This window comes from Callithrix jacchus, chromosome 13 (assembly GCF_049354715.1).
Source record: "Callithrix jacchus isolate 240 chromosome 13, calJac240_pri, whole genome shotgun sequence".
NCBI classification, from domain to species: Eukaryota; Metazoa; Chordata; class Mammalia; order Primates; family Cebidae; genus Callithrix; species Callithrix jacchus.
The window spans coordinates 48,005,112-48,019,382 of record NC_133514.1 but is presented as its reverse complement, the minus strand read 5'-3'; the positions used below and the strand labels follow the sequence as shown (position 1 = coordinate 48,019,382).

Genomic DNA, 14,271 nt, shown 5'->3' with positions numbered 1-14,271 from the left:
GTGACAGGTCATTCTTAGGGCCAGAGGTAGGAAAGGGGGATACCGTCGAAGGCAGAAGAGTGGGGAGGTGTCTCTGCTGGGATGGACGGAGTTGGTGGAAAGAGAACCACCGTAAAGGTGCAGAGTAGCCCTGGGGCCCTCGGACCCCCTCATGTGAGCTGATGCTGGAGAGTAGTGGTAGGGCCCTCTGTCTCAACCCCACACCCCCGTGTGAGCTGACATAGCCCTTGTGCATTCTCCTCTCTGAGGAGCGTGGCATGCTAGGTGCCCTCACATGTCTGCATTTGTAGCCATGAGCACGTATCCTGGTTGGCTCCTCTGTGCTGAAAAACTGCTGGGGTCCTGAAGTTGCCTGGCACAGACTCCAACGTGGTCAAGACCACACATCCACAGGGACACACGGCAGGGTGGGCACCCAGTTCCTCCTCTGGTCTGATCCTGTGATGATGGGGTGGGAGGAAGAGGGACAGTACCTCCTCCTCCTGCAGGGGGTGTTTGCACCCAAAAGATGAAGTTTCTTTTTTTTTTGTTGTTTTGTTTTGTTTTGTTTTTTGAAGCAGAGTTTCGCTGTTGTTACCCGGACTGGAGTGCAATGGCATGATCTTGTCTAACTGCAACCTCCGCCTCCTGGGTTCAAGCAATTCTCCTGCCTCAGCCTCCCGAGTAGCTGGGACTACAGGTGTGCACCACCATGCCCAGCTAATTTTTGTATTTTTAGTAGAGACGGGGTTTTATCTTGTTGACCAAGAATGCCTTGATCTCTTTACCATCCTCAGCCTCCCAAAGTGCTGGGATTATAGGCGTGAGCCGTGGCACCTGGCTTTGATGGAGTTTTTACTCAGTTATTTATTTTTGGCATAGTATAGGGAGAGATTTAGGAATAAAAAGCCAAAAGGTGAAGGCACACATGGTCCCTACAGCCTTTTCTTCCTTCCAGTAGAGACCTGGCTGATTCTGGTGCTTTGAGATCAGACTGGCCCTTTTCCACCCATGCCCACAGCATCCATTCCAGGCTCCCTATCGTCTTCCCATTGCTCAGCAGAGTCCAGTGGTGGGAGTGCAAAGTGGGTAAGCAGGGCATGGAGCATGCCTTTGCCCTGGACATGCTTGTCAACTGAAAAGCAGGAGAGCCACGCCAGCTCCCCTCCCACCATGTGGGGTGAGGGCACGGGCACCCCAGCCTGCTGTTCAGGGAAGGGCATGGTGGGGTAAGGGCCAGCGTCGTGGGGGGGAAATCACCCAGGAGATGGGGAGCTCCACGGCGGTGTGAGGCCCTCCATGCGTTTCTCTTGTGATCGTGGGTTATTAAGTAGTTGTAACAGCAACAACAAAAAGCTGCTGTTGGAACAGTTGAAACAGCGAATGAACAGTGCGAGCTGCGTGTGGTTGGCTGGTGATTTTGGTGGTGAGAAGGTTGGCAGGGAGACCTTTGCAGCAGAGCCTGTGTGTGCTGAGAATGCCGCTGCTGCCCCCCAGGTGGCCCTCAGGAGGCGGTAGCAGCCCTGCCCTGAGTGCTGTCTAGGCCGTCCTGGCCCCACACCAGCCCCACCCCAGTGTCTCCAGCTGGCTCGGGATACTCCGTGAGGCTCCACGCTGCACTCAGCCATCAGGAGTGACTCTGACGTCTCCCTTTCAGAGACACCATGGACAGTATGAAAAGGAGCATGGCCCTGTGCTTGCTGCGCTGGTACCGGATGTCCCCTGACCTTGTCCCCATGGACGACTGGACATATCGGGTGGTGCACCTGCTCAACGACTAGCACTTGATAAGTGCCCTTGGCCTTGGTTCTTTCATCCTGCTCCGCCAGGTGACTTTGCGATGGCCTGGAGCGGGGTGGTGGTGGGGGAAGAAATGTGACCTGAGCACGGCACAGGTGCTGCGCGGACCCATGGGTTTTGTAGCCCGAGGGTAGCCTGGTGGAGAGACAGGTTGGAGTGGACATGGGCACCACGCTGAGCCATGGGTCCCATAGCCCGAGGGTGGCCTGGTGGAGAGATTGGTTGGAGTGGATGAGGACAGGAGACACCACGGGGAAAACAGTTTGGGGGCAGGGCCAGAGCTGGAGGCCACTGAGGAGACACGGAGGTCACCTTGGCACCAGCTGTTGCCACAGGTTAGGGCCACTTGTTGTCCTGAGTGTGCCCCTCGCCAGGCCCCTTGCTGTCTCTCTGTGCAGGGGAGGGACATCCTAATGAGCTAAGCACTTTGCTCACCGAGAAATACAGGAAGACCAATCAGACCCATTTCTTTACACCTTTTCCTTGAAAAGCTGAGGGCACAGGCACCTCCAGTCTCTGGAGAGAGTGCTGTGCTGTAGGAGCTGTACCCCAACCAGGCTCAGGAGCCATGTGCAGTGTGAGGGGTGAGGGGATTGCATATGTTCTGCAAGTAGACGCAGGGTGAGGAGTCGGGGGATTGCATGTGTCCAGGTAGACACAGGGTGAGGGGTTGGGGGATTGCATGGGTCCAGGTAGATGCAGGGTGAGGGGTGGGGGTATTGCATGTGTCCAAGTAGATGTGGGGTGAGGGGTGGGGGAATCGCATACATTCAGGTGGATGTGGGGTGAGGGGAGGGGGGATTGCATGTGTCCAAGTAGATGCAGGGTGAGGGTTGAGGGGATTGCATGTGTCCAGGTAGACACAAGGTGAGGGGTGGGGGGATTGCATGTGTCCAGGTAGATGCAGGGTGAGGGGCAGGGAGATTGCATATATCCAGGTAGATGCAGGGTGCAGGTGGAGGATTGCAAGTAGACATTTCCTTTTTTATTTTTGAGATAGAGTCTCATTCTGTGGCACAGGCTAGAGTGAAGTGGTGGGATCCCAGCTCACTCCAGCCTCTGCCTCCTGGGTTCAAGGAGGATTCTCCTGCCTCAGTTTCCCAAGTAGCTGGGATTACAGGTGAGTGCCACCATGCCCAGCTAATTTTTTTTTTTTTGCATTTTAGGTTTTGGGGTACATGTGCAGAACATGCAAGATAGTTGCATAGGTACACATGTGGCAGTGTGATTTGCTGTCTTTCTCCCCTTCACCCACATCTGGCATTTCTCCCCATGCTATCCCTCCCCAACTCTCCCCGCCCCCCGCTGTCCCACCCCTATTCCCCCCAATAGACCCCAGTGTGTAGTGCTCCCCTCTCTGTGTCCATGTGCTCTCATTGTTCATCACCCACCTATGAGTGAGAATATGCGGTTTTTCATTTTCTGTTCTTGTGTCAGTTTGCTGAGAATGATGTTCTCCAAATTCATCCATGTCCCTACAAGCGACACAAACTCATCCTTTTTGATTGCTGCATAATATTCCATGGTGTATATGTGCCACATTTTCCCAGTCCAGTCTATCATCTATGGGCATTTGGGTTGGTTCCAGGTATTTGCTATTGTAAACAGTGCTGCAATGAACATTCGTGTGCATGTGTTCTTATAGTAGAATGACTTATAGTCCTTTGGATATATACCCAGTAATGGGATTGCTGGGTCAAATGGAATTTCTATGTCTAGGTCCGTGAGGAATTGCCACACTGTCTTCCACAATGGTTGAACTAATTTACACTCCCACCAGCAGTGTAAAAGTGTTCCTATTTCTCCACATCCTCTCCAGCATTTGCTGTCTCCAGATTTTTTAATGATTGCCATTCAAACTGGCATGAGATGGTATCCCAATGTAGTTTTGATTTGCATTTCTCTGGTGACCAGTGATGATGAGCATTTTTTCATATGTTTGTTGGCCTCATGTATGACTTCTTTTGTAAACTGTCTGTTCATATCCTTTGCCCATTTTTGAATGGGCTTGTTTGTTTTTTTTCTCATAAATCTGTTTGTGTTCTTTGTAGATTCTGGATATCAGCCCTTTGTCAGATGGGTAAACTGCAAAAATGTTTTCCCATTCTGTTGGTTGCCGATTCACTCTAGTGACTGTTTCTTTTTCCATGCAGAAGCTGTGGAGTTTGATTAGGTCCCATTTGTCTATTTTGGCTTTTACTGTCAATGCTTTTGGTGTTTTGGTCATTATTTCTTTGCCTACTCCTATGTCCTGAATGTTTTTGCCTAGATTTTCTTCTAGGGTTTTTATAATGTCAGGTCTCATGTTTAAGTCTTTAATCCATCGGGAGTTAATTTTAGTGTAAGGTGTCAGGAAGGGGTCCAGTTTCTGCTTTCTGCACATGGCTAGCCAGTTTTCCCTACACCATTTATTAAACAGGGAATTCTTTCCCCATTGCTTGTTTTTGTCAGGTTTAAAAAAGATTGTATGGTTGTAGATATGTTGTGTTGCCTCTGATGCCTCTTTTTTGTTCCATTGGTCTATATCTCTGTTTTGGTACCATTACCATGCTGTTTTGATTACTGTAGCCTTGTAGTATAGTTTGAAGTCCAGTAGTGTGATGCCTCCTGCTGTGTTCTTTTTGCTTAGAACTTGGATTGACTTGGCTATGCAGGCTCTCTTTTGGTTCCATATGAAGTTCAAGGTGTTTTTTTTTCAGTTCTGTGAAGAAAGTCAATGGTAGCTTGATGGGGATATCATTGAGTCTGTATATTACTTTGGGCAGTATGGCCATTTTCACGATATTGATTCTTCCTAACCATGAACATGGAATGTTTCTTTAACTGTTTGTGTCCTCTCTTATTTCGTTGAGCAGTGGTTTGTAGTTCTCCTTGACGAGGTCCCTTACATTCCTTGTTAGTTGTATTCCTAGGTATTTTATTCTCTTTGTAGCAATTGTGAATGGCAATTCGTTCTTGATTTGGCTCTCTTTAAGTCTGTTATTGGTGTATAGGAATGCTTGTGATTTTTGCACATTGATTTTGTATCCTTAGTCTGCTGAAGTTGCTTATCAGTTTAGGAGTTTTGGGGCTGAGATGATGGGGTCTTCTAGATATACTATCATGTCGTCTGCAAATAGAGACAATTTGGCTTCCTCCTTTTCTATTTGAATACCCTTTATTTCTTTTTCTTGCCTGATTGCACTGGCTAGAACTTCCCATACTATATTGAATAGGAGTGGTGAGAGAGGGCATACTTGTCTATTGCCAGATTTCAAAGGGAATGCTTCCAGTGTCTGCCCATTCAGTATGATATTGGCTGTTGGTTTGTCGTAAATAGCTTTTATTATTTTGAGATACATTCCATCAATACCGAGTTTATTGAGGGTGTTTAGCATAAAGGACTGTTGAATTTTGTCAAAGGCTTTTCTCTGCGTCAATTGAGATAATCATGTGGTTTTTGTTTTTGGTTCTGTTTATGTGGTGAATTATGTTTATAGACTTACATATGTTGAACCAGCCTTGCATCGCCAGGATGAATCCTACTTGATCATGGTGGATAAGCTTTTTGATGTGCTGTTCCAATCGACTTGCCAGTATTTTATTGAAGATTTTTGCATCTATGTTCACCATGGATATTGGCCTGAAGTTCTCTTTTTTTGTAGAGTCTCTGCCGGGTTTTGGTATCAGGATGATGTTGATCTCATAAAATGATTGGGAAGGATTCCCTCTTTTTGGATTATTGGAATAGTTTCAGAAGGAATGATAACAGTTCCTCTTTGTGTGTCTGGTAGAATTCGGCTGTGAACCCATCTGGACATGGGCTTTTTTTGTGTGTGGTAGGCTTTTAATTGCTGCCTCAACTTCAGACCTTGTTATTGGTCTATTCATAGTTTTGGCTTCCTCCTGGTTTAGGCTTGGGAGGACACAGGTGTCCAGCAATTTATCCATTTCTTCCAAGTTTACTAGTTTATGTGCATAGAGTTGTTTGTAATATTCTCTGATGATGGTTTGAATTTCTGTGGAATCTGTGGTGATTTCGCCTTTATCATTTTTTTATTGCATCTATTTGATTATTCTCTCTTTTCTTTTTTATCAATCTGGGTAGTGATCTGTCTATTTTGTTGATCTTTTCAAAAAACCAGCTCTTGGATTTATTGATTTATTGAAGGGTTTTTCGTGTCTCTGTCTCCTTCAGTTCTGCTCTGATCTTAGTTATTTCTTGTCTTCTGCTAGGTTTTGAGTTTTTTTGATCTTGCTTCTCCAGCTCTTTCAATTTTGATGACAGGGTGTCAATTTTGGATCTCTCCACTCTTCTCATGTGGGCACTTACTGCTATATATTTTCCTCTAGAGACTGCTTTAAATGTGTCCCAGAGATTCTGGTATGTTGTGTCTTCATTCTCATTGGTTTTGAAGAACTTCTTTATTTCTGCCTTCATTTCATGTTTATCCAGTCAACATTCAAGAGCCAGTTGTTCAGTTTCCATGAAGCTGTGCAGTTCTGAGTTAATTTCTGAATTCTGAGTTCTAACTTGATTGCACTATGATCTGAGAGACTGTTTTTTATGATTTCAGTTCTTTTGCGTTTGCTGAGCAGTGCTTTACTTCCAATTATGTGGTCAATTTTAGAGTTGGTGTGATGGGTGCTGAGAAGAATGTATATTCTGTGGATTTGGGGTGGAGAGTTCTGTAAATGTCTATCAGGTTTGCTTGTTCGAGGTCTGAGTTCAAGTCCTGGATATTCTTGTTAATTTTCTGTCTGGTTGATCTGTCTAATATTGACAGTGGAGTGTTGAAGTCTCCCACTATTATTGTGTGGGAGTCTAAGTCTCTTTGTAAGTCATTAAGAACTTGCCTTATATATCTGTGTGCTCCTGTATTGGGTCCATATATATTTAGGTTCCTTAGCTCTTCTTGTTGTGTCGTTGCTTTTACCATTATGTAATGTTCTTCTTTGTCTCTTTTGATCTTTGTTGCTTTAAAGTCTATTTTATCAGAGATGAGAATTGCAACTCCTGCTTTTTTTTTTTTGCTTTTCATTTGCTTGGTAAATCTTCCTCCATCTTTTTATTTTGAGCCTTTGTGTATCCTTGCATGTGAGATGGGATTCAGGGAGAAGATGGCGCTGTAGGACCAACTCTGGATTGCAGCTCCCAGTGAAAGCGCAGATGGTGAGTGGATGCTGCATTTTCAGATGGATCTTTATTGCCCACAGACCAGGAGGTTTCCAGGTGTAGGAGCCCCACGGGCCGCCAGCACAGCTGTTTGGGCCAGCACAGCTGTTTGGGCTGGGGTCGCAGCACAGCGGCACTCCATACAAAATACACTGGTTTTCTTGCCCTGTTAAACCGGCAATTGGAGATTTCTGAAAGCAGATTAGCACATTCATCTGATTAAACGGGACTTAAACAGAAAGCCAGGCCAGGAGATTCCTGGGCAGCAACGTTGTTCCAGCCGGCACAGTGGGTCACTGCACGGGAAATCACACAGATTCCAGCACCCTTTCAGCAGGCGACTGGAACACCTGGGAGAGAGTCAAACGTTCAACTTAAAAAAAAAAAAGGGCTCTGAGGCAGGGAGCCAGGTGATCAGGCTCGGCAGGTCCCACCCCCACAAAAACAAAACAGCAATTGGAAACGCTCGGGGTCGAGAGTTTCATGGCAAGCACAGCTGAACCCAGGACAGTGCAGCTCGGAGGGAGTGGGGCGTCTGCCATTACCGAGGCACTCAACCCCTACGGAGGTACTCTGCCATTGCTGACACAGCCTGCCATTGCTGAGCCAACCAGCCATAACAGAGAGAGTCCGCCACTACAGAGGTGGGCCACCATCACCATGGCAGCTCTAACCACACTCATATAAACAGGACTACAGGGAATTACACATGGCAGCTGGGCAAAGCCCACAACAGTAGGGCGGAGCCCACAGCAGCAGGGCAGAGCCCATGGCCATATGGCCCAGCCCACAGCAGCTCAGCATAGCCACTACAGGCAGGCAGTGATTAGACTGCCTCCTTGCTGGGCAGGACAGTGCAACAGATACTCATAAATAAAGCCCTAACTCCCCAGGACAGAGCACCTGAAGAAAAAAAGGGGCTTTATGAATTCTGCTGCAGCAGACTTAAACGTACCTGCCTAGCAGCCCTGAATGAACAACAGAGCTCACAGCTCAGCACTTAAGCTCCTATAAAGTACAGACAGTCTCCTCAAGCAGCTCCCTGACCCCCATATATCCAAAGAGTCACCTCACAAAGGACTGATCAGACTGGCGTTTGGGAGGCATCATTCAGGGACAAAGATAGCAGAAGAAGAAACTGGTATCAATCCTCAATGGTTGTGCAGCTGCTACAGGTGTACCCCAGGCAAGCAGGACCTGGAGTGGACCTCAGCAGTCCTACAGCAAAGGGGCCAGACTGTTAGAAGGAAAACTAAGAAACAGAAATACTTCATCACCAACAATCTGGACGTCCACTCAGAGACCCAATCAGAAATCAGCAACTACTCAGACGACAGGTGGATAAATCCAAAAAGATGGGAAAAAAAACGCGCAAAAAGGAGGAAAACACCCAAAACCAGAACACTTTGCCTCCTACAAGGGACCACAACTCCTCACCAGCAAGGGAACAAAGTTGGATGGAGAATGAGAGTGATGAAATGACAGAATCAGACTTTAGAAGGTGGGTAATGAGGAACTTTCATGAGCTAAAAGAACCTGTTCTAACTCAATGCAAAGAAACTAAGAACCTTGAAAAAAGATTTAAGGAAATGATAACAAGAATGGACAACTTAGAGAGGAATATGAGTGAATTGAAGGGGCTGAAAAACACAACACGAGAACTTCACAAAGCATGCACAAGTTTCAACAGCCAAATTGACCAAGCCGAAGAAAGGATATCAGAAGTCGAAGATCAACTCAATGAAATAAAACAAGAAACCAAGATTAGAGAAAAAGCACAAAAAGGAATGAACAAAGTCTCCAAGATACGTGGGACTATGTGAAGAGACCTAATCTACATTTGATGGGTGTACCTGAATGTGATGAAGAGAATGAATCCAAGCTGGAAAATACTCTTCAGGATATTATCCAGGGAAAATTTCCCCAACCTAGCAAGGCAGGCCAATATTCAAGTTGAGGAAATACAGAGAACACCACAAAGATATTCCGCAAGAAGAGCAACCCCAAGGCACATAATCATCAGATTCACCAGGGTTGAAATGAAGGAGAAAATGCTAAAGGCAGCCAGAGAGAAAGGTCAGGTTACCCACAAAGGGAAGCCCATCAGACTCACAGCAGATCTCTCAGCAGAAACCCTACAAGGCAGAAGATAGTGGGGACCAATATTCAACATCCTTAAAGAAAAGAACTTTCAACCCAGAATTTCATATCCAGCCAAACTGAGATTCATAAGTGAAGGAAAAATAAAATCCTTTGCGAACAAGCAAGTACTCAGAGATTTTGTCACCACCAGGCCTGCTTTACAAGAGCTCCTGAAAGAGGCATTACACATAGAAAGGAACAACCAGTACCAGCCATTCCAATTTTTTTTTTTTTTTTAAACTGAGTTTCGATTGTGTTGCCCATGCTGGAGTGTAATGGTGCAATTTCGGCTCACCTCCTAGGTTCAAGCGATTCTCCTGCCTTGGCCTCCCAGGTAGCTGGGATTACAGGTACCTGCCACCACACCCAGCTAATTCTGTATTTTTGTAGAGATGGGGTTTCTCCATGTTGGTCAGGCTGGTCTTGAACTCCCAACCTCAGTTGATCCACCTGCCTTGGCCTCCCAAAGTGCTGAGATTGCAGGTGTGAGCCACTGTGCTGGCACAAGTAGACATTTCCTGAGCTGTTTGCATTTTCAGAGTGAATAGGTATTGTTTATTTAAAATATTTGTGGGAGAACGTCTTTATGTAACTAAAGTCTTCTTTCAATAGGTATGAGTGACTGAATCCCTTGTGTTTGTCCTGGGAGAGTAACAGGCTGCCTGGTGCTTTGGGGAGGACCCCTTGTGCCCTGGGGTCTGAATCTGTTCTCAGTGAGGCCAGGAGGAGCAGGAGGGAGGACTCATGTGCTGGGCTTGGTGGCCTCATCTAGACTGTGGTTCAGTGACTGCTGTGGTATCTTGTACTGAGTGCGGGCTGCCATTCCGCTGTGTGGCGTGTGTGCCATTTCTCACAGTGACCCCGAGGGGTCCCAAGCAGTGTCAGTCGCTCCTGTGAAACAAAACCATTTTTCCAGCTCAGGGCTGACTCAAGGAGTGAGTGTGGCTTTTTTTCAGATCCCCACTCGTGCCGGGCTTCATGTCTCATTGCCTGTGCTCTTACAGATCATGATGTCCACATCAACAGATCTTCAGGATTACACTTACTATTTTGTCCCAGCTCCCCGGCTGGCTGTCAAACTGCTGAGGCTGCTGCAGTGCTACCTACCACCAGGTAATGAGTGGGCCAAGTCTCCTGAAGCTGCACCAGCTGATTCCCTGTCTCAGATTCAAGTGGTTTGTTGATGACTTTAAGAAGTGTGTTACTGGCCCCGCCTCCTGATTCATGGGCCTTGCTGCTGGTGCTGCCATGCGCCCTGGCTTTTGTGGAGTTATTGCAGAGCCTACACTTTTGTTAGGGTTTGCCTCTGTGGTTTTATAGTATCAGATCTGTGCAGTAGGTTTTCTTTCTTTCCTTTTTTATTTTTTTGAGCTAGAGTGTCCCTCTGTTGCCCAGACTGGCATACAGTGTCATGATCTCAGTTCACCGCAATTTTTGCCTCCTGGGTTCAAGTGATTCTAGCACCTCAGCCTCCTGAGTAGCTGAGATCACAGGCACCTTCCATCATGCCTGGCTAATTTTTGCATTTTTTGATGGGGTTTCATCATGTTGATCAGGCTGGTCTTGAACTCCTGACCTCAGGTGGTCTGGCCACCTCAGCGTCCAAAGTGCTGGGATTACAGGTGTGAGCCACCATGCCCGACCTTTCTCAGTTTTGTAAATGCTCCCAGCTGGGTACACAAATGTGAGTGAGTATTAAAAGTTCTCTCACAATACATGGGTGCAGCTGGAGGGCAGGGTGGGGTGAGTTGCGGGTCACGGGAGCCTGGTGAGCCCTATTCTATCTTGACCCGAAGACCCTGCAGTTCGAGGCTGCCTGACAGAGTGCCTGGAGAACATCCTGAACAAAACCCAAGAACTGCCCAAGTCAAAGAAGGTCCAGCACTCCAACGCCAAGGAAGCCATCAGTTTAATCTTTGAGGCCATCAGTTTAATCATTCACCATGACAGGTTGGTCGGCCATCTAAGGAGACTCCTTTACCTTATGCATGCGCACATGCTCCTCACTGGCATGAGACTGGGCGGATCACGCCCAGTTAGTTTATCCAGTCCATGGGCCTCCCCTTCATCTTGCGCGTGTGCTCCCTGCCGGACCCCTTTCTTCTTTCTTTGCAGCCGGCCCCTCCTGCTCTGAGCTCACCATGAATTGCTTAGCTGACTGTGGTCTCATCCCTGATGGGCCTTCTCCTCCTTCCCCAAGCATCCCCACTCCTGATGGGCCTCTGGTGTGTTGGAACAGAGAGGAGACAGGGAGGGTGGGAGGTGTGCGCACACATGTCCTGTGGCTTTACTGGGCATGAAGCTGTTCTTGGTGGATCCAGGGTGCCAGGACGGTGCTGGAGACAGCCATGCCCATCCACGCGGGGCAAAAGCACAGGGCAGGTGGCCACAGTGCAAACTGGAGGGTCCACCTTCTCTACCCCCATGCCTTTTCTGCTTAGCTCCTGCAATGCAGTGCTTATGGTCTGGCATGGGTCTGGCCTGTGGTGCCGTTCTTTAGAGTCCTGTGAGAATGAGATGGCAGCTCCCAGCAGGCTCCCAATAACCAGGGAATATGCCAGGCTGTGAGCAGAGGCTCTCTACAGCTAGTGGGTACCACCCATCGGCTACTGTAGCATTTTTACAAATGTAGTTTCCCATGATGAAAATGCAGTCTGAGAGTCATGCTTCAGAATTGGGAGCTGTTAAGACTGAAATTTCCATTTTAGAGAAAGCTCTGTTGTAATATGAGGAGAAGCCACATCCTGAGGAGACAGTAGAGTCACTGTGGCAGCCACGCTCCCCGCCTCCTCAGCCTTCTCCCTTCCCTGGGCTGGTGCCTCTGGCTGACAGGCTATTGCGGGTCACAGCTTGACCAGCCTTCCATGGGCCTGATGCAGATTGAGGTTCAGGAGATGCTGGGAAGACTCCAGAGGATGCACGGGCTGCAACTCTCACTGTGGGGAGGCACAGAATGGACGCAACACAGATGTTAGGGGTAGGGGTTGGGTGTCCGCATTCAGGAAGGCCCCCAGATTTCCACCTGAGCAGAATGGTGGCGGTGAGTGTGGTGTGACTTTGCTGTCTGCCATCTGGACCCATCAGGGAATGCGGGTTCTGTCCAGTTTGTCACATGTGTTGAGGAAACCTTCCCCTACTTCCCCTCCCTCCACACAGTGAGCCAAACCTGCTCATCTGTGCCTGCAACCAGCTGGGCCAGTTCCTGCAGCACAGGGAGACCAACCTGCACTACCTGGCCCTGGAGAGCATATGAACCCTGGCCATCTCTGAGTTCTCCCACGAGGCTGTCAAGACACACATCAAGATGAGCATCATTGCCCTGAAGGCAAGTCCCTGTCCTCAGGATCTGCTCACTCCCTGCGCCGGTGCCATGGGTCTTCCCATGGAGGCTGGAGACACAGTGCTTCCTGGCTTCCCACAGAGGTGGAGGTGGTGTTGGTGCTGCTGGCCTCCACCTGACACCTTCTCTCAGGAGGGCACAGCACTGTTCAGGGCCACGCTGCCTCCTGGCTAGGTTCAGCACAGCATCCACGGCAGCCCTCACCCTGCCATGGGCAGGCCCCCATGTGCCATCCTGCACGTGCACAGTCCCGACAAGTAGAAATGGTTCTTCTTGGTAGAAAGATTAAAATTTTGTATCTTATCTCCAAGAAAACCCCTCTTTTGCAAAGGAAACTCACTTTTTTTGAGGATTAAAATTGCAGAGTTGGAAGAGCCCAGTTGAGGTTGTCTGTTGCCAGCCTTTGTGAGTCTCCAGAGCGGACCCTGAAAGTTTACTCCATGTGAGGTTGCCCAAGGTGTGTCCACCACGTTTCCCATCTAAGCCAGCCTTGGGCTATGGCAGGGCTTCTCCCACTGCCCCTGTGTGTCGACATGTGGCTCATGGGCATCCTGGATGGCCTACAAGGGCTTGTGGTGGCATTTGGTCTTCTTGGTCTCTGTTGGTGTGTGTTTTACTCCCAGTTGTCAGAAAGGCTGCACTCGTTTGCACATGGCCAACACTAGGGCTGCTGGTGGCCACTCCCTTGTCCTTTGCTGGTAGCAGAGCTGTGCAGGCTTCAGGCTTTCTCATGCTGTAGATCCTCTGGGGGGATTATTAGCTCAGGCTCTGGGGTGCAATGTGAGAACCTAGGACAGCTCCATGGCAATGCCAGAGGCAATGGGGTCTTCGGCCACACAGAGGAGAGGCTTTGATGGCCCACACCAGGCAGTGTGCTCGGTTCTAGTGAAGCTGACTTGTGTGGAGGGAGGAGTCAGTGAGGGCACTGGGCTTGATTCTGGGCTGTCCAGACCTACGCATCCCACTTCAGAGAGTGGGAGGGACCGGTGCACTGGGGAGGAAGGACTGTGCATGGATAGAGCCTGTTTTGCTCCCTCAACCTGGATGTGTGTGTGAGAGAAGCTCAGAGTAGGCATTGTGATGTGGTGTCAGGCCTGTACCCCAGCCTGTCCCCTAGCCTGGTCCTGGCTCCTGTGGCCTTTTACTCTGTGCCTTGTTCCCCAGACCGAGCAGGATGTGAGCATGTGGCAGCAGGCCATGGACCTCCTCTACGCCATGTGGGACTGCAGCAATGCCCTACAGATCATGGCCGAGATGCTGAGCTATCTGGAGATGGCCGACTACTCTATCTGAGAAGAGATTGTGAGTTCTGGTGGCCTCTGAGTTTTTGGTGGTCTGCCACAGACGTGAATCTCACTGCAGGATTTCCTTAGTGCTCTGTGATTCTGTCAAGCAGGGCTTGGCTGAGAACCCGTGAGATGCTGGATACAAGGCTCCTCTGCCTCTGTGTTTTAGTTCACATTTCAAGCTGAGTGTGGTTCCAGCTTACAGAGGCTGAGGCGAGAGAATCACCTGAGGCCAGAAAGTTGAGGCTGCAGTGAGCTGAGTTCATGTCACTGCACTCCAGGCTGGGCAACACAGTGAGACCCTGTCTTAAAAAAATTAGCATTTTTGGTGGTGTCATTTGGTCTTGAAGATAACTAAAATGCTGCCCCGTGCAGCTTATCTGGCCTGCCTGTCTTTTTGGTGGTGGCACTGCATCCCCAGATCTGAGTGAGGCTGCAGCACCTATGGAGGGGCTGCACAAATCTAGACTTGTCTGGGCAGAATTCTTCTTAACTGTGTTGCATTTGAGCCACTGAATTAATCCTTTGTGGCTTGGCTTTTGTATGTGTGTCTCTTGGTCTTTGGAGGG

General features: G+C 48.6%; 1 pseudogene across 1 annotated transcript in view; it reads left to right on the top strand.

Annotated features, from left to right (window-relative positions):
- Nucleotides 1–14,271, top strand: part of LOC100405300 (AP-2 complex subunit alpha-2-like) — a 45,633-nt pseudogene that overhangs the window by 11,914 nt on the left and 19,448 nt on the right. Inside the window, exons 7-11 of the transcript XR_013525267.1 lie at nucleotides 1,637–1,893; nucleotides 9,887–10,189; nucleotides 10,873–11,026; nucleotides 12,233–12,401; nucleotides 13,581–13,718. The product of XR_013525267.1 is annotated as an AP-2 complex subunit alpha-2-like (transcript). The remainder of the gene's footprint in view (nucleotides 1–1,636; nucleotides 1,894–9,886; nucleotides 10,190–10,872; nucleotides 11,027–12,232; nucleotides 12,402–13,580; nucleotides 13,719–14,271) is intronic.